The 27,265-nt window shown below is 45.6% G+C and overlaps 1 long non-coding RNA gene and 1 pseudogene across 2 annotated transcripts in view; both read left to right on the forward strand.

Moving 5' to 3' along the window:
* LOC120102250 (uncharacterized) overlaps nucleotides 1-27,265 on the forward strand; it is a 49,910-nt gene that overhangs the window by 5,052 nt on the left and 17,593 nt on the right. The gene's annotated exons all lie outside the window — the stretch shown is intronic.
* Nucleotides 839-26,413, forward strand: LOC134486565 (metalloproteinase inhibitor 1-like; annotated as a pseudogene).

Below are 27,265 nucleotides of genomic sequence, written 5' to 3' on the forward strand. Positions count from 1 at the left end.
AGTTCACGTCCACAGTGGCACACCCACTCCACCAGGCCCATGCCTATTCCAACAAGGCCATACCTAATCTCGCCACTCCCTGGGCAGAGCATTACGAACCATCACAGACATCAAGGCAGCACTTGAAGCTTTCAGCTTTCGCATACAATGCTCTAAGGCTGTGTGTTCTGCCTCATTCATCCTCATGGCACCCAAACAAGAGGGCTACATGTCTTATAAGGAAACTGAGGCTAAGTGTAAGACATGATCACCCAGATCGATCTGTGACCTCGATCTCTCAACCATTGTGTGTACTCTCTGCAATGTCTGCACTGACTTCTCGATAAGAAACACCGTCTCCAGATGCCTCAGGATTCTCTGCAGCTTTTCTTTGATTATACTTGGGAGGCCATGGTAGAGAATACAAAGCAGGAAAATTTCAGTTGTGATGGTCAAGGTGGGTTCCAGAGCCTGGTATGGCGCTAAGTTAGTGAGAAGGACTGGATCCTAGCCAACATGAGTCCCTCCCCTGATGTGCTCTGGGCTCAGGCTTCTCAGCAACAACTGAGGGCAAGATGGATGCAGGCAGAGGCTCTTCTAGTCCAACAGTGCTGTGAATCTGTAAGAACTCTCATCTGTGGGATAAAACGGCCCCACCTATAGAGAAAGTGGGTTCCAGGACAGGGGTGGGCCTATTGGGTCAAGAAGGGTCACATGGACGCAGTCTTTCGTCAGGACTAAATGGTGGCCTGGTGGGTGTGTGAGTCAAGACCTAGCCCACCCCCCCACCCCCCACCCTCCCTACCCCACCCTCCACCCTCCATCCCCCACCTCCCACCCCCCACCCCCCACCCCCGATTCATCTGCCTCAGGGAAGTGACTGGACGCGTCTGGTCCGGAAACTCCTCTGGGGAATAGAGGAGTCTGTTATTTCTCCATTTTGGATTCAGAGTCCTGAAGTATTGACCTCTAACTCAGCTCAGTCAGCAGGCTCCCTCTCGGCCCTTCTCTCTGTGCCTGAACACTTGCTGTGCCTTTAGCTCAGTCCTTTCCTTCCTATGGGATTAACAAATAAATACCACTTACGCTTTAATTTCACAGAAGTCCAACTTAAAAAAAAAAAGTCTCAAAAAGTCCCCGTGAACAGGCCCTATAATCTGTCCACCCTGGAAGCTCCCTCCTCTGTCCTTGGCCCCTTTATCCTGAGATTCAGTCCTACAGGGACACGAGTGTGCTAACAGAAGAAAAATGATGACAGCGGCAGAGGACGCTGAGATTGAAGCTCACATATCCCAGAGCAGCAAGCTGGGTCTGGACCGGAGGCCTTTGTGTTTCTTCTGTGATCTACCTTCTCATCAGTGTGGCTGAGGAACTGCAGGATCATCACCAGGGTCGGGTGGCTGCACAGCTCCACGTGTCACCAGCAGTGGCCAAGCCCTGGCTCTGTGTAAGGCAGAGCAGCCCACTGTGTAGCCTCCAGGCTTCGGGCCAGCCTGCTTTAAAGGGCTCGTGTTTGATTCTACCTTTTAGTCTGAGGCAAACCCATGGCCTCCGGACTCCTCCTTTGGCTGGCTGCTAATAAACCCTCCCTAGCTGGCCTTCTAGTTGTGAGTTTACGAGGAGAAAGTTTCTCCGCAGGCGGTCACCCTGACTGGTTGAACTCAAGGGGTCACAACATATTAGTGAGGTGAAGATAGGCCCCACGTGGACACTTCCACACGCCAGTTGGGGTCTTGATGACTTCCAGAAAAATCAGCTCAAATTAAGTTAGAGTGGGATGGATGTGTAGTTTGACGGTCACACTGAAGTGAGTTGAAATGAACTCTTCTATGATCATACAGCGCTTACCAGGAAAATGAGGGCTCAGGTCTGACTTTTACACCCAGACTTTCTTCTGCACTTGTGATCCCGCATATCTACGGCCCACCATTCCTTGGAAGCACAGCCTGAGGACAATGGCTTCTACCTTAGGGAGGTGGATATTGGAATACTCAGCTAGGGAACTTAAGATGCTTGGGGATCTGATTTAATTACTATGAGTATGGTCCAGAGATCCTGACTTAATTAATATGGGTATGGTCCAGGCATCAACAGTTTGTAAGAGTTCCCTAGGTAAGTCTAACAAGCACCCAGGACTTAGGATCCTCGATGACTGGAAGATGGCCCAGGCCAGACCACATTGGACCTTGGCCTTTGACTCCCTCCTCTAGATGTTCTTACTAATTAATTAATTTTTGTTTCTGTTTCTTGAGACAAGGTCTCAAGTATCTTAGGCTGGCTTCCATTTGCTATGTAGCTGAAAATGACCTTGAATTCCTGATTGTCCTGCCTGCACCTTATAAGTGCTGGGATCTCCCACGACCAGCAAGTGTTACTAGAGTCAACTTTATTCGGTACTAGGGATTGAACCCGGGGCTTTCTGTAAGCACTCTAGCAAATGAGTTTATTTCCCCAGCAAAAAGAAAGCTCTCCTGGTGATCCTATTCAGCAAAGCCTGGGATGGGCTTCTTCCTTAGGTGCTCCCTCTAAGTGTAACTCAAAAGCCATATCATCAAGAGGCCCAAGCAGTCTGTGGGAAACAGCAGCCATTCAGGCCCCGCCCTTGGTCTATTGAATTAGCATTACAGTTTAGCAAGACTTCCAAGTAATTTGCATACACTTTAAATATTGGCTTAATGAGCTCTTTGCTTGGTGTGGCTGATGTTGGCCTTTAATTCCAGCTCTCTTAACCACTGACCAAGCCATCTCTCCAGCCTCAATTCCAGCTCTCAATAGCTGGAAGCAGGAGGATTTCCAGGAGTTTGAAGCTAGGTTTTGGTCTCAGTAGTGAGTTTCAGGCAAGCTAGAGTTACACTGTGCAGCGCCTGCCTCAAGGCAAATAGACAGACAGACAGACAGACGGACTGACAGACAGGTTAAAAAGCTTATGACATAATTAAAGCAGATGAGGGTTTTTTTTCTTTTCTATTCTTTTTCTTTTTGTTTAAACAATCCATCTCTCTGTTGACTCACAGATTTGGTTGTTCTGCTGATAACCCGTGAACACTTGCTACATGATGGTACCATGCGGGCCATCGCGCTTGTTCGAAGAGGATTGGGGGTGACGTGGCATAGCTGTCAATGATAACCCAAAGGTGAAGATAGTCCTTGTAGAGGCCTGAGGAGAATTCCGTATGAGAATACAAGGAATGTGTCCTCTGCCCTGGGAGCAAAGAACTCCTGGTTACAGAGGGAGGCTGTGATGACTGCAGGTGAGACTGACAGACAGACTGGTTTGGGGTGTGCTAGACCCTTCAGATGAATCATGGCTTTAGCTGTGGACAATGAAAGGCCCGTGGAAGTTTCTGGTAAGAGAAAGGGGAAATGTCATGAGGTAGAAAAATCCAGAAAAGTACTTGAAGGCCCAATGAGGAAGTGGGCAGTAAAGGGGGGGGAGCAGAAGGAAAAGCTTGACGGGTGGTTCTTTTGGAGAACCCCTAGATTTAGAAGCAGGTAGCATCTTGGGTGTAAATGACAGAATGGGTGTGAATAAGACCAGCAGTTGTTCAGACACGGAGCGGGGGCGGCACCATCCGGGAGATAAAGCCACGTGAAGCTGAATACGTTGAGCAGCCGATTGTGTGGAACCAGAACCAAGGAAGGAAGTTGAGGCATGATCCGAGAGCCCACGCTGCCAGGGGCTGTTGAAATCATGGGAGGGAAGGGCCAGAATTTAGGGAAGGAGAAAGGAGGATCCGCGTGGCACACTGAACTTCACTGTGTACAGGAAGAAAGGGAGACAGAGGAAAAGAGAGAGAGAGAGAGAGAGAGAGAGAGAGAGAGAGAGAGAGAGAGAGAGAGAGAGAGAACGTTGTAGCAGTAGAAGGCACTGAGGAAGAAGATGCAAGCGTGGGTGTTGGTTCAACACTTATGGAAAAAGGAAACATTGAAACAGTTGTTCGGAAGAGAGGTAAGATGCAGAGAACTTTGTTTCCTGTTTGGGTTAGAGGAAATGAGCCAGTTTCTGAGCAGAGAAGATGAGTCAATACGGTGAAGGATGAAGAGGGAGAGAAGGGAACTGCTAGTCACTCTGAGAACAACAGATTGCGTCTTGGAGAGGAGTGTTGGTACTGGTCGTTGTCGTCTCTATCCCTTGGGGAGAAGCTCACTCACCTTCTACCAATCAAGAGAATAGTGGGCTAAGGCTCCTGGGAGCAGGACGGGTGTGAGAGTCAGTCAGTAGGTCCCTTCTGCCGTGGTTACAGCAGCCTCCAATATGTTAACAATGTTTCCAGCCACAGAGGACTTTGAAAGTGACTGGTTTCCTTCAGGTTTGGGGAATTGTCACGGAAAGAGCAAAAAGAAAAGGCATGAAGGAGCTGGAGGAAAGCACCACTTACACACCAAGGCCATTGTTTGTCTGATGAAGGTCAAATGCAGGGGCAGTCACAGCTACGGTGAGCCTTCCTCATAAAGGTGGAGAATAACCTGGCTACTGCTTCTTCCTTGGCTGTGTGCATAGAGCTGTTTGGAGAAAGGGAAGCCCTCAGGTCCCCTAGCTGCTGCTCTGTCCCAGACTTTTGGGTAGCTCTAGGGATAGAAGACCTCTCTCCTACCTCTGATGTTTGCTCTCCAGCCTTTGGAAGAATCTCTAGGTCTCAGGGTTGGAGGGAATGCTAGTAGCCTCTTAGACCAGTGGGTATCAAGCAGTGGTGACCCCTGGAGGCATTCTGAAGTAAGTGGTGACTTCTACTGAGTATCCTCAGAGGCGTGCAATGAACATTTAGGAGGAGGACGCCAGCATGCCTAGCTGTGTGCAGTACACAAAATAGGCTTGCACAGACAGCCTTGATCGGTCCCTTGACTGCCAGAGAGCTTTCACACATTTTCCCAAGCAGTAAAACACAATTCACAAAAACCAGTGAGTGGAGTTTACACACTTACACCCTTGAGCCCTCTAGAACTATTTCTGTATATAAGTTGAGATTATACTTTTTACAGGTTGAAATGTATGCTCTGTCATTATGAATTATAAACTAAATCATTTAAATTTATGTATCGATAAGGGAGTTAGATTGACTCTTTTTTTTTCCAAAGTCTCATTTCTCGAAGGCAGGTTTTCCTGTTACTTAAATTCAGGATCGCAAGAACCCAGCCCCGTCTTTCAACCAGTGAGTTGAATTCCCTCTACAGTAACTCTCCTTACTGTCTGCTTAAACAACTCCGGGGTGGCGACTCATCCCCTACCCAGGTCATCGGCTCCATCACCAGGGAGCTGGGGTTTGCAAATGATTGCCAGGAAGAACAGAACCGGCCACTCAGTACCTCCCACCCTGTTTGACAGTCCTGGGTGTGCCGAAGCTACACAGGAAGTGACAGTTCCATGCCATGAGATTTCCCTGATACTCATGGATGCCACTGGTGCCTTACACTTCACCTGTCCACCACAACATTTGTGTCCAGACAGAATCTTCCTCTGTGTGACATGATTTGGGGACCCCTTGTTCTGCAGGCCAGTCTAGATATTGTACTAAGCAGGGAGGATAGAGAGACCTGGATAGTTTAGTTCATCAAAGGATACTGTTTAGACTGTCAATCAGCTCTTGCTCTCTACTGCACCAAGCTCTGGGGTTACAGAGGCGATGTAGAAGCCTCTTGAATCTTCAGGAGCTGATCTCAGAGTGAAATCCAGTAAGATGAGAGGTTAGTACGCACTCCTGTCTCCTTACTCTCCTCAGGCTGTTCTAGAATTATAGGCAGGGGTTATTTTATTAAAATTTACCAGAGGAGGGCATCAGATCCCATTACAGATGGCTGTGAGCCACCATGTGGTGGCTGGGAATTGAACTGAGAACCTCTGGAAGAGCAGTCAGTGCTCTTAACCACTGAGCCATCTCTCCAGCTTCACCCTCCCCTCCAAAAAAACCCAATGATTTATTTTTGAATTATTATTTTAAAAATTATGTCTATATGTGTGTGCCAGGAGAGCCCAGAGGAGGTAGCCAGATCCCCTGGAGCTGGAGTTATAAATGCCCAGCGTGCTTGCTTGGAACCGAACCTGGGTCCTCTGGAAGAGCAGCCAATGTTCTTGACCACTGAGCCATTTCTCTACCCAGCAGGAGTTTTATTTAAAGAAAAAAATCCTTACCAAGGAATGATAAAGAAAGGCCATGCATAAAGGGAAACTTCCAATAAATTCTACAAAAGCAGGGGGTGGTATAGTAGAAGAGTGAGGGAGCTTTAGCTTACAGTAAGAATGGGGGAAGGAAAAGTAAGGGTTCTTTTTGGAGAACCCCCTGGGGGTGGTCTGCAAAGGGCCTGCAGTGGCAGAAGCAGGAATGGGATTACAAAGGGATTGCTGGGAAGCTCACTGTGTTGTGTGCTCCAAGACCTTATTTAAGTACTGTTTCATTCAGAGTTTTGTCCTTCAGCTGGGGGGAGCTAGAAGTTTCTTCTCTGGACAACTATGGGTCTCTAAGTATGACAAATGGTTCTCAACTAAATTTAGTTATTGAGAAAACCTCACCTACATGTGTACAGCTCTGAAATAACCAATATGTAATTTTAAAATATTTACGTGTATATGTGCATGCCTGAGTGTGTGTGTGTGTGTGTGTGTGTGTGTGTGTGTGTGTGCGCGCGCGCGCGCGTGCCACATATGTGCAGGTGTCCTCAGAGATCAGAAGAAGGCATTGGGTCCCCTGGAACTGGAGTTAGAGGCAGCTGTGAGCTGCCATATGGATTCTGGGAACCTAACCCAGCTCTTCTGCAAGAGCACAAGGCACTCCTAACCGCTGAGCCATCTCTCCCTTACAATGTCTTATTTTTAAGTATATGAATAGATGCTGCCCCATATGTTCTAAACCCAAGGGTAGTCTTCAACAAGACTGAAGCTGAGGAAGAGAAAGAAAAAAGGACCCCAAGGAAATAGAAATAATGTCAAGAACAGAAAGACCTAAAAACAAAGGAAGCCAAGCTCACATTCACATCCACAGGGACTCGGGGAACGGCAAACTCCAAGGGAGACAATGCTGCTGGAAATGAAAACAGTTTTTAAATGGCTGCCAAAAGAAAATACTCAGTAAAATTGAAGAAGAGGGAAGTGGCACTCTCAGAAAACAGAGTTGTAAAAATCCAATAGAATTGCAGACTGCAGCTAAGGAGAACCCCCAGAAAGCAAGCTAACAAGACATATGGAAAAGATAACAGAGACGAAGGGAGAATCAATTGAAAAGGTTCATACCGGACTAATGGGCATCCCAGAAAGAGACAACAGGGAAAATTGAGAGAAAATGATCAAATAAATAATAGAGGAAAATTCTCCACCCTGAAGCTTGAGGGCCTTTAAAGAGCCTGCTGAGTTGATCCAGCAAATAATGAACATCTATCTGCAGCAGAGTGTGCCAACCTCAAATTCCAGAGACAAAGAAAATAAGCAAAAAAAAATGTTCTGGGAAAACATAAAATTCCAATAAACATTAAAATGGCATGAGACGCTTTCATGACTCCAGAAAGCAGATGAAACAGGCCTTTGCAATTTCGAGAAAAAGTCACCTGAGTTCAATAGCCAGAAAAATGATCATTGAACTCCAGGGTAGAACAAAGGCGTTTTTCAGCTACGTAAGGACTCGCTGACTTATTTAAGAAGGTTATTAACAACGTGTTTCATGGTGGGCCTGCAGCGCAGGTCTGTGATTCCAGCTACTCTGGAGGCTGAAGCAAGAAAACAAGTTAAAAACTTGTCTGGGCTGGGCTGGGGATTTAGCTCAGTGGTAGAGCGCTTGCCTAGGAAGCGCAAGGCCCTGGGTTCGGTCCCCAGCTCCGAAAAAAAAGAACCAAAAAAAAAAGTCTGGGGTACATGGTGAGTTCTAGGCCAGCCCAGGAAATTTGGTAAGAGCTCTTGTCAAAGACAAAAGGTAAAAAGAGGACCACTGCCTTAGCTCAGTAGTAGTAGAGGTCTTGCCTACCATGCAGAGGAAAAGACTGAGCCAAGAATAACAGACAGAAGTCCTGAACCAGTGGCTCTCATCTGGAGGGCACCTGAGCAACGTCCCAGGCTTCTTCTGCCTGGTAGCTATAGGACATGTTGGGGTACTGCCACCCAATTTGCAGCCTTAAGACAGAGGAGTAACAACAGGGACTGTTCTGAAGAGAAGGAGGGACCAGAGAAGCTCATGGCAGATCATGGCAAAGGTATCAGAAAGTCAATGGGAAATTCCAAAGTTCTGTAAACACAAACATTAGTCCTAGTGAGAAACATGGGCCACTAGAGAGTTCTTTCTGGTCCTCTGAGGCAAGCTTTAGATCAGTAAGGACTGTCACTGCAAGTGAAGGTGTTTTAGTCTTAAGGATGCCTGGATCTGTCTAGTCAATCAGCACAGCAGGGATAGTCTTAGAGCTACTGCTGGACGCACAAGTAAATTTAAATGTGAATTAGTTAGGGGCCAGAGTGATGGCTCCATAGTTAAGAGTACTGACTGCTCTTCCAGAGGTCCTGAGTTCAACTCCCAGCACCCACATGGCAGCTCACAGCTGCCTGAAACTTCAGTCTGAGAAGACCCAACACTCTTTTCTGGTCTCTGTGAGCAAAATAAAAGTAACCTTAGAATTTTTTTAAAATGTAAATTATTGGTTAAATGCACGGTTCACCAAAGGCTCTAGCTGACAGGCAGCATGACTGCCCATGCAAGATGCTATAGGTCTAGGCCGAATGGTGACTGTAGGGAGGTGGGGCCAGCTTCTCTAAATGGTCTTTGAGAAGTTTAAATAATATGTATTTTTAATTTCATGAATTTATTTGTGTGTTTGTGTGCACACGTGTGCACGTGTGTGTGTGTGTGTGTGTGTGTGTGTGTGTGTGTGTGTGTGTGTGTGTGTGTGTGCATGTGTCCCTGTCCCAAGAAAATTATGACTAGGTAGAACAGGGTCATAGCAATTGTAGACTTGGACTTAGACTTTCAGGAGAGTATTGGGGAATCACCAGTGAGCTGTTGTTTCCATTGTTTGTTTGAGGCAGGGTCTCCCTACGTAGCCCAGGCTGTTCTGGAACTCACTATGTAGAGTAGGCTGGCCTCAAACACACAGAGATCCTCCTACTTTGCCTCCCAAGTGCTAAGATTAAAGGTATATACCACTGTGCCCAGCTAAACAACGAGTTTTTAAAAAGAAAGGTGGTTAGGATTGCATTTTTATGTTTGGAAAAATACCATGCCCACAGTGAGTCTGGAGGCTCATTATAAAAGGCTCTGGAATGCGGAGGAAAATCCTTTTGGTCTCTGCAGCTGTCAGGCCCGGATAGTAGCATGGTGGGAGGTGGGAAGGAAGCCCACTTAAGCAAATACTTGAAAGCAAATGTGAGCAGAGACAGTTGTTAGATGGGATGGGTGAGGAAAAGGGTGGGTGTTTGACTGAAGAAGTCCGGGAGTCGGTGTTCAGAGCCCTCAGGGAAGGTCAGTGTGTGAGCCGAGGGGGTCAGCTTGCAGAAACCGGCTGGGATGTATGAGAGAATGGGATGGACGGCTGCGCGCTCTGGGGAAAGGGCGGTGCTGAAGCTGTAGACTAGGAAGCCATCTGCCTGTGGGGGCCAGCGGAGGCAAGGGCCCAAAGAGCTCCCCGTGGGCGAAGAATCTGGACCAGGAACAAAAAGTAAATCTGGAGTTTAGCATTTAAAAAGCAAGGTAAGCCAAAAACAGTGGTGCACATCTAAACCCGACCAGGCAGAGAGATAGGGAGATCCTGTCTTGAGGCCAGCCGGAGTTGCCTTGAGTGACCTTGTCTCAAAAAGAAATGATAAAATCGGGCAGTCTAAGACTGCCGTGCGTGGAGCTGGGCATCGTTTCATGACTCACCGCTCAGTTTTATTTCTTCTCCTGTGAAATACCTACTTTGCGTTTGGATTATTTTTCCATTTCTATTATTTATTTCAAACCAAACTTATCAGCTAGCTTAATGATAAAGCCATGGAAGGATTCCCACTAGAGTAAGGAGCAGTTAGATGAAGTAGTAATTAAAGCAGTTAAATAAGAAGAAGAAATGAAGCGCCAAATTACAGAACAGGAAGCAAAATTGTATCTTTAGTGTTAAATGACCTGATTGCATAAGTTGAAAATCCAAGAAAATGACAGGGGAAAAAAATGCAGCTAGTGAGAATTCTATGGGATTGGTGATGTAAAATTAACAAAGAAAATTAATAGCATTCCTCAGACAACAAGAAGTTTATAGTTACAATGGAAGGGAAAAACTAATTGCAATAGCAATGAAGACACAAGGATCATATGAGGAATTTACAACATTCCTGAGGGTCACGATAGAAAGAGCTATGAAATAGAAATGAAAAGTCTCATTCTTTACTTGGAAATTGCTTATCCAAACTATTACAACGATGTTCATTCTTCTTAAATTATGCGTGATATTTAATTAACTGGGTGCCTTTTATTCTTGGAATCTGACAGGTTTATTCTTAAAGGTTTGTGAAAAAAATAATACAAACACTCGCAGATATCCAGGAAATTCAGTCACCTCCAAAGAGATCAGCTTGCTTCTTTGTGAAAACATAATTAAAATAAAGAAGTGCTGGAGAACATTCAGCCAGAGCAGTAGAGAGAATGAGGCGCTCGGAAGGAGAACTAGATTAATATGGGAAGTTAGCGTTCCCTGAAATGGCATCTCTCCGGAGAGGCTGAGACACACTGTTCAGTAAGGCTCCAGCAGCTGGGGGGCGTATTTTGGAGAACGAGTGACTCCAACTTCAATCATTTACACCAAAAAGGAGGAAATATTTAAAAGTTGAAAGTGAAGTCACAAAAGTACTAGAAGAAAACATGGAATGCTTTATAGATACTTAGTATATACGTGTACATAAGTATATGAATATGTGAATACATATATAAAATATATGCTTAGTATATATGTGTACATATATGTATGTAAATATATATGTGAATACATAGTATATATATTCTTTTTGGTCTGTTTTTTGAAGCAGGGTCTTACTCTGTAGTCAGGGCTGGCAACTAGTGGCATACCTCTTACCTTAGCATCTCAAATGCTAGCATCACACATGCGCCACCATGCCTAGCACACCCTCTCTCTCATATATGTGTGTGTGTGTGAAATTAATATAGATATATTATGTATTCATATATATGAATATGTGTGGGTTGTCAGGTAACTCAGCAGGTAAAGGCATTCATTGCCAAGGCCGATGGCCTGAGTCTGTGTTCTGAGACCCACACGGGGGAAGGAAAGCCAGCTCCTGTATTGGTTCTCAATCTCCATAGCCAACTTCATGTGTCTATATATATCCCAGGAGCCACAAATGAAAGAAAAAATATATCTGTCTTTCTGTCTCTTGTTGTGATTATCTCCAGTCGCACCATTTGCCTGTGAGGACGTGAGTTCATCCTTCTTTAAGGCTGGAATGAGTTGCTCTGGGTCTCTCTGCCACGTTGTCTTTATCTGCTGTTCTGTCCTGGGTTATCTAGGTTGGTTCCGGAATTTAGCTGTTCCGAATAGGGCTCCAATAAACATTGGTGAAAATGAAGTGAGGTCCCCCCTCTCTCATCCCGTGCACAAATTCATAGGGACCACAACAACCTCAATGTAGGACCTGCTCATCTGGGTCTGGGGAGATGGCTCAGCAGTTAGGAGCTCTGTTGCTCTTGCAGAGGACCGAGGGTCAGTGGCTCACAACCGTCCGCAGCTCTAGTTTCAGAGAGTCTGATGCCTTCTTCTGGTACCGCGTGCACATGACGCACAGCATACACGCAGGCAAAGCACCCATGCACACGAAATAAAAGGAAACAAATCTCTCTCTTTTTTTTTTCTTTCTTTTTTTCGGAGCTGGGGAACGAACCCAGGGCCTTGTACTTGCTAGGCAAGCGCTCTACCACTGAGCTAAATCCCCAACCCCACGAATCTCTTTCTTAAAGGCCTGAAACTTGTAGAGGAAAAAAAAATTAAGGAAGATGTTTCAAGATACAGGCACAGGCAAGGATGTCCTTAGCTCTCAGGAAGTAAGGCCATGCTATCCTTTCTAATGTGGGGAAGCAATAGCTTTCTTCTAAGCCATAGGTAGATTAATTGAGGGGCATTTCCTCAGTGTTTCAATGACCTAAATAATATTATGCTAAACACACCAAGGTAGACATCTAAGGAAACTCATTTATCTACATCTATGAGACAAATTCAGCAAAGAGGCACTGAGTCAAAGTGTAAGCCGTGCAAAGTATCCTGATGCACACGGACAACTTGGCCAGAGTCTTTGGAACAGTTTGCTCCTCTCTGCTTCCCGAGTCTCTACCTTGTCCCAAGGGTTACCATCCCTCATCCTCACATTCCTTTTCACTATTATTTGTTTGTTTTCCTGGTTATGCATACGTGTGCTTGGGTGTGCATGCCTGAGTCAGAAGACCTCTGGTACCACGTGGGTCCCACGGACAGAACTCAGGTCGCCAGGGATGGCAGCAAGTACCTTCCCCCACCGAGCCATCTCACTGCCTCTTTTTTTTTTTTTCCTTCGGGGCTGGGACCGAACCCAGGACCTTGCGCTTCCTAGGCAAGCGCTCTACCACTGAGCCAAATCCCCAACCCCCATCTCACTGCCTCTTAAGTAACGTTTAGTCAGCATACAAACTAGTAAGTTGCACGTGACAGTTTCATCCATGCAAATCGTTATGCTTGTTTCTTACCTACCCCACCCTAATGGCCTACCTTGTCCCTTCTCCCTCTCTACTCATCCTCTTCTCCTCCCTAATAGTCCCTCTTTATGCCTTCACCCCCAAATATTTGCTGCCACTGCTGCCTCTTCCTCTTCTCACTAGACATCTTTCTTCCTCTCATAGTTCTCTTTCTAGGTTTATGGTGTGTGTGTGTGTGTGTGTGTGTGTGTGTGTGTATGAGAGAATGTGAATGTGTGAGAGTATGTGTGAGTGCAAGAATGTATGTGTGAGTGTGTATGCATGTGAGAATGTGTGAGTGTGAGAGTGTGTGAGAGTGGTGTGTAAGTGTGAATGTGTGTATGTGTGAGAGTGACTGTGAGAGTGTGTGAGTGTTAGAGATATGTGAGTATGTGTGAGTGTGAATGTGAGTGTGTAAGAGTGAATGCAAGAATGTGTGAGTGTGTGAGTATGTGTGTAAGAGTATATGCATGAATGTGTGTGAGTGCAAGTGTTGTGTGTGAGAGTGTGAGCATGTATGATGTGTGTGAATGTGTAAGTGTGAGAGTGTGTGAGCTTGTAAAAGTGTATTGTGAGTGTGTAAATGTTGAGTGTGTGCATATATGAGTGTGAGCATGTGTGAGTGTAAGAGTGTGAATGTGTGAGTGTGTGTGTGAGAGTATGTGTGAGGTATGAGTATGTGTGTGAGAGTGTGAGTGTGTGAGTGTTAGAGTATGTGTATGTATATGTATGTGTATGTGTGTGAGTGTGAAAATATGTGTGTGAGTGTAAAAGTATGTGTATGAATGTGTGAGTGTGAGTGAATGTGTGAGTATGTGTGTGTGAGTGTGAGTATGTGTATGTGAGAGTGTCAGTATGTATTAGAGTATGTGTGTGAATGTGTAGGTATGTGTGTGAGAGTGTGAGTATGTGTGTGAGAGTGTGAGTGTTAGAGTATGTGTATGTATATGTATGTGTGTGAGAGTGAAAATATGTGTAAGTGTAAGAGTATGTGTATGAATGAGTGAATGTGTATGTGTGTGTGAGTGTGAGTATGTGTGTGTGAGAGTGTCAGTATGTATTAGAGTGTGTGTATGGTTGTATGTGTGAATGTGTAGGTATGTGTGTGAGAGTGTGAGTATGTGTGTGAGAGTGTGTGTATGTGTGTGAGAGTGTGAGTGTGTATTAGAGTATTGTGGGGTGTATGTGTCAGTGTATGAGTGTGAGTGTGTGTGTGAAAATGTGTGTTGAGTGTAAGGGTATGTGTGTGAATGTGGTGAGTGTGAGAGTGTGTATATTTATATTACTATGATAGAAAACAGGCAATATTTGTCTGAATCTGGCTCATTTCAATCTTTTCCATTATTAGTAAGGCTGAAGATTTGTGGGAAATTATTGGGCTAGAGGTGCGGCTCAGTGCGCAGCACTTGCCTGGTATCTGCAAGGCCCTGACCCCTGGCCCCAACCCCACAGCATATTTTATAAGGATATTTATCTTGGTGTCATGCTGGGAATATTTTCCTAGCTAGGATTTGTAATGTGAATAATATTTAAAGTTTCAAGTACCCATAACGAAGGTGGAATACTGTAATAAAGTCTCACATTTCCGACACCCAGTGTCAACTGTTATTGGCAGTTTTGTTTAATCTCTGACCCCCAAAGCCTTCCTCTATTGTTTTGAAGCAAATCCCGGACATATCTCTTCCTGCAAATACCATTTTTCCCCCAAAAACATTTCTGCTGTGTGGTGTCTTTGACACAGGGAAAGAATGTGTACAAATCAAATCAGAAGCGAACAGTCTTCCCGTTATCCTGGCAACACCTCCTCAAAAGCGCCTTCTGTCTCCCACCGACTTCAAATGCCAATTGGATTTTCTGGCTTGCTCCTTTGATCCGTTTTCTTTGACACTGAGACCTTACTGCGGCAATTACTATGGGCTTAAGATATATATGTTCTCATATTTGATGTGACAAGCGTGCCAGGCTCCCATTCAGCCTTTTTTCCTTAGAGTTTTATGAATTCCCTCAGTCATCCTTGTCCGGATAATGGCAGAGTTCTTAAGTAAGACTCCACTCAATGATAAATATATGTATATATCCACTTCTTAAATTAAAAAAAAAAAAGACTCCACTCAAATCTCAGTGGAGATGTTCATTCCCGTGATAGAGTGTGTAGATGAGTGGGGGGGAAGACCAAAGCCTTTACAATATGGACTCCTAACTTAAAACAAGGCCTGGCTCAAATTGTTGCAAAAACTGTGAGCTTCATCACTGCAGATGGGGACTCCTAGAGACACGCCAGAGCAGATACCAGCGTATACCACGACGGCGCCCTTTGCATCTGTGGCCTTTGGCTTCCTCTTATTGCTATCATTGACAGCTTCCGGTAAGGCCTGGAGCTGTGTCCCACCCCACCCACAGACAGCTTTCTGCAGCTCGGACCTGGTTAGAAGGGCTAAATTCGGTTCGCCTACATCCCAGCCATGGAGAGTCTCTGTTGATATGTCCACAAGTTCCAAAACTGCAGCGAGGAGTTTCTCATCGCCGGCCGCCTAAGGAACGGAAATTTGCGCCTCAGCGCCTGCAGCTTCCTGGTTCTCTGGCTTAATCAGCCCTGCTAAGCAAAGGCCTTAAAGACCTACAGTGCTGACCTTGGGGCGTGCACAGTGTTTCCCTGTTCAACCATCCCTTGCAAACTGGAGAGTGACACTCATTCTTGTGGACAGATCAGATCCTCATGCTCTCTGAGAAGGGCTACCGGAGCAGTCACTGCCTGCCTGCCACGGAATCCCGGCTTGTGCATCTGGCCATTCCTTAGGGCCTCGATGACCTTCCCCCAGCAAAAGCTAAAGCCTGAACACTGTTTACCTTCCCTCCATCTTTCTTTCTCTTAAATGCTGAAATAAAGAACTACCACACAGTAAAAAAGCAAGCAAGCAAGCAAACAAACAAACAAAAAAAACCCCACCAAAATATGAACTTTTCCTTTCGGGAAGTGGCACACTGATTGGGATTCTTCCTGGCTTTGTAGTTATTTTTCTACTCACCACACTGTGCTCCCACTACCCAGTGCCCAGAACGTGAGCTGTGTCCCTCGACTGTCCCCTCCTGATATTGTATGTTTTGCTTGATATCCAGAGTGAAATTTTGTATTTTCCCTTTATGATTTCTAGCTGGCTGTTCTTAATAAAATTTTTCAATATTTCCTTTGAAACTACCTACTTTTTCCAATTCGACAATCGGTCTAATTTTCGCTTGATCCTCAAGCTTCGATGGAGACAGTCTGGTTTTCAGCTCTCCCGGTTGAATAATGAAATCGCTTTTTTCCCCCTCTCTTTACTGATCACATCGACTAGAGCTTCCAAATAAAGCAGTGCTCTGTGGTTGCTTCAATCAAGGGCCCCGAGTGTTACGGGACAGCGCTTCTCGTCTGTTTGGCTTATGCTCAGTTGCAAGTCTGCTAGGAACACATTTTCCATATACACTAGGAATCTTTACAATATGCCTAGTTTTCAGCTCAATTCAAATTTTAAAAAAGTATGTATCTCGTGTGCGTCCCTGGATAGATAACCTATTTAATAAGAGACAAGCTTGGCTCCCGATTAGATTTGTTCTTTATCTGACTTTAACTTATGCTCGGATTTCTAGAGATGATCTTTCTCCAGTGTCTTGGGGGCTCTCTCAGATGACTGTCCCGTTTTCCTCTATTTCTGAGATGGACGGTGTCAGTGTGTCTCCTGACACTCACAGACGCCACATTCTGGGAACAAGCTTCCTGTGGTCATGTCTGTTTTTATTTTTATTATTCTCCTGCCGCCTTCTGTTTGTGATGCTTTATTTCTGTCCCCATTAATGTTTGCATATGAATGTTGTCGAAAGCTTAGTGGAGAAGGTGAGGAGAGAGAGCAGATGAAGGACTTGGGGGAGTGAAGGAAAGGGGCTTTGGGGTGTCAATGGAACCAGCATATGACAGCAGGGTGGACCTGAGGAGGACCAGGGGCAGCCTGTGGCGTGAGACTCATGGTGTGAAGGGAAAAGGTAATGCAGTCACATGGACTGGACCCCCAGGAGAAGCAGATGCTGGAGCAGGTTACAGTTGGAGACTTCGGGGCTCACTAGGGTCAAAGTTGTCTTCGGATCAGAGGGAAAATTACAGGCAAGTCACGGTTGGAATTGGAATTGGAGAAGTGGGGCTGCTTGGGCTCATATTGGGGTAGTTTCGTTTTATCACTTTTATTTATTTATTTATTTATTTATTTATTTATTTATTTTTATTTTTCATTTATTTTGTTGGGTTATTTTTGTTTTATTACATTTATTTGTTTATTTTATTTTATTTTTGTTTATTTATTTTTATTCATTTGTTTGTTTATTTATTTTGCTAACTCAGGTTGCCCTTGAACCTGTTATACTCCTGAGGATGACCTTGAACTTCTGATCTCCCGGCCTCTGTTTCCTGAGTCCTGGAATCACAGGCATGTGCCAACATATGCCAGATGAGTGCTCCAACTGAGCTCTATCTGTAGTCCTGAGAGAGGTCTTCTGTTACTTCCTTTGATTTGCTGGCATTTCCCCGTGATGGGGATTGCTCTTCCAGTGCCAAACGCTCTTCCACAGAGCCACACCCTCAACCCTTGCTCAGTCATTGGTTCTGTTTTGGTTTGGGTCTTTGAAACAGGGTCTCATTGTGTGACCCCCAGAACTTACTATGCAGACAAGGTTGGCCTAGAACTTGGGGTGATCCACCTGCCTTGGTCTCCAGTATGCTGGGATTTCAGGTACATGTCGCTATGAGCCCAGGCATAAGACCTTTTTTTTTTTGTTTGTTTGCATCATTTTGCAGACTTGTGTCATATGTTTCCTGATTGAGCTCTGAGTGTAGAGCAGGACTGAAGACAGACGCTGAGGCCAGGTAGGTACAGAGGTTTCAGGAACCGGCAAGGAGCAGTAGGGACATGGATGACTTGCAGGCCTCTCCTGAGGAGGCTATCTTATTCTGTCTTTGTTTGATATTTCTGCCTTGAGGCAAAAGTTTCCATTTTTGCCCTGTCACAAAACAAATAGAGTGCATCCTGGTTTCAGCTAGATCACTTATGTAACGGTGTCCACGCTCTGACACTTCTTGACGGTTAAAAAACGTGGATGGAGTTGGGAAGTTCCGCTGGAACTCCAGCAAGGGCGCTCTACTGTGAGTCAGAGGAGGAGTGGGGTCGCCAATGGATGCGTGAGCCCCTGCTTGCTCTTGGGAAGCTGGGGGAGCACTCGGGGGACACATGGGAGAGCACTTTGGGGCCTTTCCTTTTGCTTACTTCCTCCAAGGTTATCTCCGTGACCTTGTTCCTCTCCACAGCCTGTGCACGAAGTCTCATTTTCCTCCACTACTGCTGACAATCTTTCTGCCTCTGTCCCTTGATTAGAAGGTTCTAGATAAAACATTCTCCCAGGTTTCAGTTCTGTCTGCTTTATGCTCTTCCTCAGTCTCTGCTGCCTCCTGGCCTCCTTGAACTGCTCCTTTGGGGTCCAGTGCACGGGTCACCCCCCCCCCAAAACCTCCTCACGGAAAGCACTCTCCTTCTTTTTGCCCTGCTTCTCTCCCCACCCCAAGATATTTCCCATCCTCTCCTTCCTCCTCCTACTTCCCCTTTTCTTCCTTCTACTTCCCTTTCTTTCCTTTCCCATTTCCTATCATCCTCCTCTCCCTCTTCCTCCTCCTTGCTCTAGCTCCCAGCTGCTGTTATTTCCGTCTAACCCTACCTTTTTGATTACCAGGCAACTCTCCTCTCTAGCTCTTCCCATTCTAGTGCTCCCGGAGCCCAAGTCTTCAGACCCTGCAACTTTAATTTAAATGCTCTAAGAGACCACATTCTCCCTCCTATCCCCTGCCCTCCAATCATCTCCAAATACCAATTTTCCAAGTTCTCTGGCCCCCAAGCTAGCTTCTCCTTGTGCTTTCTCTTGGGCCAAAGCCCTGTTCTCCCAGGAAACTCGGGAAGGTGCAGGCCTCCCTTGCTCTACCCAATCCCCGACCCCAGCTGCCTGATCACCTCACCCCCTCCACTGGGCTTTTCTTTCCTTGGGGGCAGGGGCAGCAAGCTCCAGTGATCCTCTCCTCTCCACCCCTGCAGCTCTGAGGTACAGGCAGCATCTCATCTGCATTTTATGGGGATCTGAACTCAAGTCCTTAAGTTTATATTGTTTACAACTCATCCTCTCTTATCTGGTGAGCGAGATCTCCAGGGCGCAGTTGTATGTTATTTTTGAGAGACACATAATTGAACAACATTTGTGGATGCAGTGTGATTTTTCTTTTTTGATGTATGCATACATTGTGTAATGATCAGGACCAGGGCAGTCAGCATATCTGTCACTCCTAACTGTCACCATTTCTTTATTTCAAAAGAGCAGGGACAGGGGGGTTTGGAGTGTTCTCACAGCACTTTCCTATTTCCCTTTCATAGTTACACATCATTACCTAAAAATAATCACAAAGTTCTTCTCTCCCTCATGACAAATAATGCACGCTCATGGTAGAAAATTTGGGAAACAGAGATAAAGACAAAGAAAACCCTAGGAGGCCGCCATGGTCTCGCCAGCCGCAGGCGATAACTGCTGTTAGCAGGGACAGAACCATACGGTCTTTCAGAAACCTAAAGCTTAAGTTCAACTTAGAGCGTCTACTGTTGGACAACCTGATTTCGAAGTTCTTAATAATCACCGTATCCATCTATTTCCACAAGTACCCATGTGTCTTATTCTAAAGGCAGAAAGGATTTGTGTTTTGGATAAAAGCTTTTAAGCCCATCATAGAAAATGAACTTGGAAGATCTGGCCTACCAGAAATCACCAAGCATTTTAGTATTGCCATGACTACCACAGCACGGTACAGGGTGCGAACAGACAGGACAGGGGAACTGTGGGAACTGGATCCTTGACAAGGAGGGGTAGAGCCCGTCTGCTGAGTCAGATGGAACGATGCAGTAAATGGGAGGAACTGGTTATCTATCGAGAGGAAAAAATGAAATTCCTGTCCTACCTCCCACCCTTCACAAAACTCAATTCCAGTTATATCCAATATTTTATTTTAAAGACAGAACTAGACAAGTTTTAGAAGATAACAGATGGTTCTCTAAACCAGACTCACACAGAAAACCGTGTTTAAAACAAAGGCCTGCGTTGGGTGTGGTGGGGAGCATCTTTAACCCCAGCGTTCAGGAGGCAGAGGCAGGGGCAGGTTCAGGCAGATCTCTGTGATTTCGAAGCAGGACCGTATCTATAGCGAGTTCCAGGACAGCTAGAGATGCATAGTGAATCCTTGTCTCAAAACAGAAGAGGTAAACCTCTGTTTCAAATGAATCACAAGAAGAAGGGAAAATACGCCACAAACAGGAAGGAAACGTCAACAATCCATTAAACCAACAAAGGCCAAGTGCAGGTCATAGTCAAAGGCCACCATGTGCAGTTCATAGTCAAAGGCCACCAAGTGCAGTTCACAGCCAAAGGCCTTCTACGAATAAAATCCCCAAAGAACACTGGGCAAAAGATGCGAAAGGCCCTATTCATCTCTCTTCTCATGAGCTTGCATCCAACAACAGACACAGACAGTACCTAGGCCTCAGAAATAAGCAAACCCTGAGCTGGTCGAACAGGCACATGGGAGGCAGAAGCAAGGCTGTCAGGTTGTAGCCGAGGTCAGCCTACAGAGGCTGGCCCTGTCTCAAAAAGGGGGGAAGAAAAATCCAGCACGAAATAATTTAGCAAAACAAAAAGTGAGAAACACAGACATAAAGCCAGGTAAAGTTTGAGAGGCCCTAAAAAGGGAGCAGCTTGTATGTTAAATACTAGGTAGCTGTGGACACTTGTTGAGAAATTGAGAAGTGAGCAAAAACTGAGCCTCCCCCCCCCAAAAAAAAAGATAGTAAGCCAGGGCCAAAAGAAGAGCATTCCCCCACAGTGGAAACAACAGCGAAAGGCCCAGCAAGCCATGAGTCTGATGAACCATAAGCAGGCCACCGTGGGCAGAGCGGAGTGGCCACCAGGCGCTTGCAGGAGCAGAGGAGAGGGGCTTTGACACAGTTAGAAGGATGGCATTATGGAGCTAGGACACACCATGGTGCAGGGCTGAGAGGAAGGGCTTTTTCATCCTCCTCTCTAGAGCATAGTCCCTCCCTGTGCGTGGACACTGCTCCCAGTAGGGCTCTAAGTCCTGGAGTACTGGGATCATACAGTACTTTATCTACCTTTCGTTTGGGTATTCTATGTTCCTTATATATTTATCTAGTTTTTTTGGGGTTGGCTTTACTGAGGTATACTTTATACACAATAAAATCGACTTATCCGGTTTGATATATTTAGTATTTGTGTGCTCAACATGAACCCATAGCACTGGTGATAGTTTTACTCCACCTTCTCCTTGTCGGCCTCCCTGTTGCTGTGATAAAACACAGACCGAGGCCAACACGGAGGAAACAGTTCATCATGAAAGGAAGCCAGGACCAGAGAGAACTCAAGACAGGAACTGAGGCTGCGGCTGTGAATGAGTGAACACGACTTACTGGTCAGCTGCCTTTCTGAAACCTCCCATGACCACTTGCCCAGGGATGGCATCATTCACAGGGTGCTGAGCTCTCTCGTATCCATCAACAATCAAGGCCAAACCCCCAGGACATGGCCACGTGCCAGCCTGGTGCTAGCATTCCCTCAGTTGAGGTTCCGTCCTCTCTTATGACTCCAGTGTGTGTCAGGTTAACGGAAACTAATCATCACAAATGTCTTTGTGTCTTTTTATGAACTAGGCCTTCTCAGGGACTTCTCCACGTTTTCACCTGTTAAATAGCCTCGCACAGTTTGAATCCAGCAGAACACAGTGTTTCTGTGCCTGGCCCACTCCACTTACCATAATGTTCTTAAGAGTTCTCATGGTAATACAGCGATCAGAGCATGGTAGCAATTAGAACTCACTTCCTTAACAATCAAGTCGGGGGGGGGGGCTGGAGAAATGGCTCAGCAGTTGAGAGCACTGACTGCTGCTCTTCCAGAGGTCCTGAGTTCAGTTCCCAGCAACCACATGGTGGCTCACAACCATCTGCAATGGGATCCAATGCCCTCTTCTGGTGTCTGAAGATAGTGACAGTGTACTCATATAAATAAAATAAATAAATAAATCCTTAAAAAAAATATCAAATCAGCCCCTTGTTATGGTCCGCTTTCTAGAAAGAGTGTTTACTGGGGACACATTGCTGTTCTTGACCCATTTTGCTAATATTGCTGTATGTTTGACTTCTTCTAAGTTTTATTTATTTGCACACATGTTTTATTCACGTGTGTGTGCCTTCATGAGTTTATGTGCACCGATGCGTTACTGCAAGCCAGAAGAGGGTACCGGGCCCCAGAAGTATAGTTACTGGTGGTTGTTTTGGAAACCAAACCCAGGTTCTGGGGGATCAGTAAGTGCTCTCAACTACTGGGGTATGTCTTCACCGCCATATATTTGACATCTATATATTCTGTATATCCAACAATGTTACTTTAATAGTTGTCTTTAAAACAAGTAATGAAGGAAAAGTAATAGCCTTTTAAAATTACCCATGCATCTAACGTCAGAAGTTCCCTCCTCTTCCTGTAGGATCCCAGTGTCTCTCTGGTGTCATTTCTATTCAACGTGAAGAACTCCCTTTATCAATGGTCATAACGGATAGCTGCTAGCGACGAACTCTCTCAGATTTTACACTTATGAATGTTTAATCCTTTGTTTTTGAAAGGTATTTCCAATAGATGCATACTATGGAGCTAACAGGTATTTACGGGCAGAGGTGTTTGCTTTCTTTGAGCAATGGGAAGATGCTTTCTTGCCTCCTCCTCCTCACTGTCCTCTCCTGTAATCTGTAGTGTTAAGGCGTCCCTGGTCTGCCCCCCCCCCGGACTTTTAGGGGACAGAGATTTAGTTTAGTTTAGAATGCTGAGTCATCTCTCGAGCCCCATGCCTCCCTCCGCCCCTCCCTCCCTGCCTCCCTCCTCCCTTCTTTCCTTCTTTTCTTTTCTAGACAGGGTTTCTCTGTGTAGCCCTGGCTGTTCTGGAACTCATCCTATAGACCAGGCGGGCCTCGAACTTGGCGATCGGCTTGCCTCTGCCTTCTGAGTGCTGGGATTAAAGACATGCCCCACTATATCTGACCCAGCCCCCTTTCCCAAAATAAGCGTATTTATTTATTTGCGTGTGTGTGTGTGTGTGTGTGTGTGTGTGTGTGTGTGTGTGTGTGTGTGCGCGCGCACTCGGGCAGGGGCGGGTGGTGTCCTAGAGGTTGAACTCTGCTTGTCAGGCGTAGTGGAGAAAAACCTTATCCCATGAGGCATCTTCCTGGCCCCACCGGGTCTCGTCTACAGTCTCCATCTTTTCTGTGGAAATTCCTGTGAGCACTCAAGCATATGTATTCCTCTCGTAAACCCAGAAACTTTTTAAGAGCTGATAAAATGTCTGTCTTCACTAGTTCTAACATCTCTCTTACTTTGAGGGCTTGTTTCCCTTTTACAATTGTGACTTGATCATTCTTAGCCATTGGCCACATTCTCCCATTTCCTCGCATCTCTAAAGTATTGTCATGATCTTCTGGACATTGTGAGTGGTGTACTATAGCAAATATATTTTATACTTTCTTCCTTTAAAATATATCAAAGTTTGCTCTGAGAGCCACTGATCCCACAGGCTGAGTATCTCCTCTTTCCTATGACCCCACAGTATGCATGACATTACCCTAAGCATAAAGCTGTTGCTCCAAAGGCCAGGCCTTTCTAGGGTGGCTCCTGAATGCTTGCTCCAAGTATTTCCTGGGGTCTCACTACCTCAGCCCCTGTATAACCTTGGCAACCCTGTTCAGTTCTCAGATCACAGCAGCAGGGCTTAGCCAGGAGTGGTAGTACACACCTTTAACCCCAGTACTTGGGAATCAGTGGTAGGCAGGTCTCTGTGAGCTCAAGGCCAGCTTGGTCTATAGAGTGAGTTCCAGAACATCCAGAGGCTACACAGGGAATCCCTGTATCTAAATAAATAAATAAATAAATAAATAAATAAATAAATAAATGTAAGGTGGAAAGTGAGAGAAGGCACTTAACACCAGCCTCTGGCATGTGCACATGGACACACACACAGAGAACACGGATTATGTGAGAAAGGGGAGGGAAGAGGCTTGAGGGATCATACTCAATGTATAATACATAGTGGTGTGAAAGCATCCTTATGTAACATGGTATCATGTTACATAAAAATATACAAAAAAATACTTAATTTTAAAAACACCACATATTGGAGTAGTGCCCCCATCAATAACTTTATTTTAACCTAATCATTTGTCTTAAAGGCCTTATCTCCAAAGGTTGTCACATCCTGAGATCTTGGGAGATCTAGAATTTACATGAGAATGGGGATGAGGAGAATTCATCCCTACAAGCTATCTGGACCCTCCAGTTCTCACCAAGCCCTTGGCTCTGCACCCTGATCTCAGGCACCTGGAAAGCACCTTAAGTCTAAGGCAAAACTGCCTTCTTCTCCTTGTGTGGTTCCCTTCTCACGGTCCTGCATCATCTGTTACCCCCAACAGGAGAAAGTCAGGAAGACAAGTCCTGCACTGTTAGCTAGTGGCGGGCAGTGCGAGCCCAGCTCCAGCTTTCAGGGGCTTTGCTTTGGCTCAGTCAAGATTTTTCCTGATGCCAAACAGACCCTCCGCACCACATCTGTGCGTTCAAGTTTCTTCCCCTGGTGCTACAGTTATGATACCATGGTGCCTTGACGTTCAGCAAATGGCTGGTACACTCTGGTCTTGTTTGCATTCAGTGTCCCTCCCAGGCAGCTCTGGCCTTCCCATTCTCTAGTCTTTGGATGGGAACTGGGTGTAAAACGCTTTTCCCTTAGGTTTTCTTGCTGCTATTTCCTTTCTTGGCTTTATCATCCTTAAAAGAAAGTCAAGTTTGCTGGGAGCTAGTTTGAGTGAAGTAGGAATGGAGACATAGGTAGGGTCAGAAGAGAGAAGACAGATCTAAAGAAGAGGTGGTGATCAGAGTAAGAAGGGAGAAGGGGGGCAAGGAGTGGTCACAGACATTAGATTATCTTCAGTGTTCTATACAAACCTGTTGTGTTGGTCCTCAAGTCTAAATAAAAACTCTGTAGAGTCAGAATCATGACTTCCTATCTGGGGACCCAGGATGTGCTTGCTGGTCTAGATCCTGGCTTACTCACAGAGAAAAGACCTGAAGTGGATGGATGTCCTAGACTTGGATAGGAGGAAGTCAAAATGGAATTTCTGGGTCCTGACATTCTTGTCCAGCACCTGCCTGCTACTGTGATAGGAACCACAGCCCAGGAAGCTATGGTGGTCATCAGAGGACTGTCCACCAGCTTAGGATGAAGTCGCTGTATGTGGAGAGTGTGGTGGTTAATGCTGCCACTTCTTAGGCTCTAGAATCACTTAAGAGGAAAGCAACTGGAGATGCATGCAAGGTGGTTTCTAGATTGGGTTAACTGATGGGAAGATCAACCCTAATTATGGTGACCTTACTCCATGGACCGGGGTGCTAGACGGGATAAAAAGGAGAAAGTGAACTAATGTTAGCCTTCTTCTCCCCCTGCCTTTTGACTGCAGACTCAGTGTGTCCAATCACCTCATGCTTTTGCTGCCCTTCCTTACCCACCATCATGGACTGCACCCCTAAACCATGAGCCAAAACAACCTTCCCTTCCTTCCTTGGGTTGCATGGCAATTTTTTACACTTACAGATTGTGTGCATGTGCATACACTTGAGCATCCTGTGCCCGGAGAGATCAGGGGACAACTCTCAGACGTCAGTTCTCTCCTTCCATCATGCAGATTTTAGGGAGGATTTGGAGGCGAGTGCCTGTATCTGATGAGACACATTGATGACCCATAAGCTGCTTTGGGGGTGTGTTTTGTCCCAGCCATCAGAATATTAACTAATACAGGGAGCATAGCCATGGCAGAGAACTCCTCTGGAGAGTGCTCCTTCCTAATAGAGCTGTAAAACCTACTCAAGCCCTCTGCTCCCACCTCTGGGTCTCCCGCTCTGTTTGCATCTGTTAAAACCAGCTTTGGGCTGCTTGTCCGATGCCAGACATCAGGGATGTCTGAGGACCACCTAGTAGCACAATCCTCAGGACCACTAATGGTACAATATGGTCACCATCTGTTTGTTCAGGCTTGGTGTCCTTCTCACCTCCAAGCTCCGAGGGTGCCTCAGAGGCCTCATCTGTACTTGCAGTGAGGAAACACCTGACTTTCTGGAAAGGTCTTTTTCTTGATGTCAGATCCATGGGGCTCAAGACAGTGGGGGCTGATAGGCCCTTCTCCTACTTCACATTACAATTCCTGAAGAGTTTAAGTAGGGGGAATGGGAAATGGGGAGGGGGGTTGGGTTTTCATTATCATCAGAAAGAAAGGAACTCTAATAGAATGGAATTCTATAAATGGCACTGTCTCAATTCATCACCATTCAGTATACACCGGCGTTATTTTTATCTAAATTATTTTCAGAACAAGGATAAGATTCATATGTTAAATTAAACAACTGTTACTCTATTTAGTTTCATTTTTATGGCTAATGAAACCGTGAAGACAATGAGAACTTGTAATAGGTCTGGAAAATATTATTACTGAGCTGATAAAAAAAAGAATATAAATACCGGCCTATAAATTAGCAAGGAATGCTCAAGTAAGAAATATTTCTATTTTAACGTGAACTAAGGAAAGTAAATACTCAGCAGAGAAAATTACAAGGGACAACTTGTTGCCAGGCAAGCGACAAATCAAGAAAAATGAAGCTACGAAATGAAGTGACGAAAGATGAGTCACCCACCAGGTGACGGAATCACAATATGAAATTACACAGTGTCTTGTCCGATTTTTGTTGCTGTAACAGAAAGTCTGAAAATAGATCGTTTATAAGATCCATTGACTTTGGCTCGCAGCTCTACAAGGTCAAAAGCAAGATGTGACCATCATCTTTTCCATTTCTGGTGAGGGCTACATGCTTCTCAAGGCAGGGGAGAGAGTGCAAGTGGATGCGCTTGTGGAACGCAGGGATGGGGCCCAGAGGCAGGCCTGCTTTATAATCTGACTCTCTAGAGCACACCCAGCTTGGAGAGAAAGCCTGGATCTCGGTCAACCCCAACACATCTACCAAACTTCAACAAAACTTTAGGTGGGAACAGAACCAGATCCCTGTCAGGGAACAAAGGAATAATGTTTGCAGCAGAACCCTCTCCCAGAACTCTCCAGGAAGGGAGGGTCATTTGCATTTAATTGCAATTACAACAGGAAAATGTGGCCCTTAAAGAGAGAGCTTTTCAGCCAATCGTTGCTTGTAGAACCCATTCACTCTTACAAGGGCCAAGAAGGATGTGAGTCTCTCTCCATTGGCAGCAGTGAGGCTCATAAAACAAACTGAGACAGGGGTCTCCCTTGTTCCCAGACCAGCACCACTCATGTGGTTAAGACACGGAGGCCTGAGTCACCATGCTTCAGTATCTCTGCTCTCCGTCCTGCCTGATGTCTACTGGCCTGTCTGTGTTGACAGTGACTTTCTTTGGCTGTTCTCTCTTGGCCATATTTCTGGTACTCCTTGGTCTCCCTCTGCCTGACCCCCTTCCT

This window comes from Rattus norvegicus, chromosome 4 (assembly GCF_036323735.1).
Source record: "Rattus norvegicus strain BN/NHsdMcwi chromosome 4, GRCr8, whole genome shotgun sequence".
NCBI lineage: Eukaryota > Metazoa > Chordata > Mammalia > Rodentia > Muridae > Rattus > Rattus norvegicus.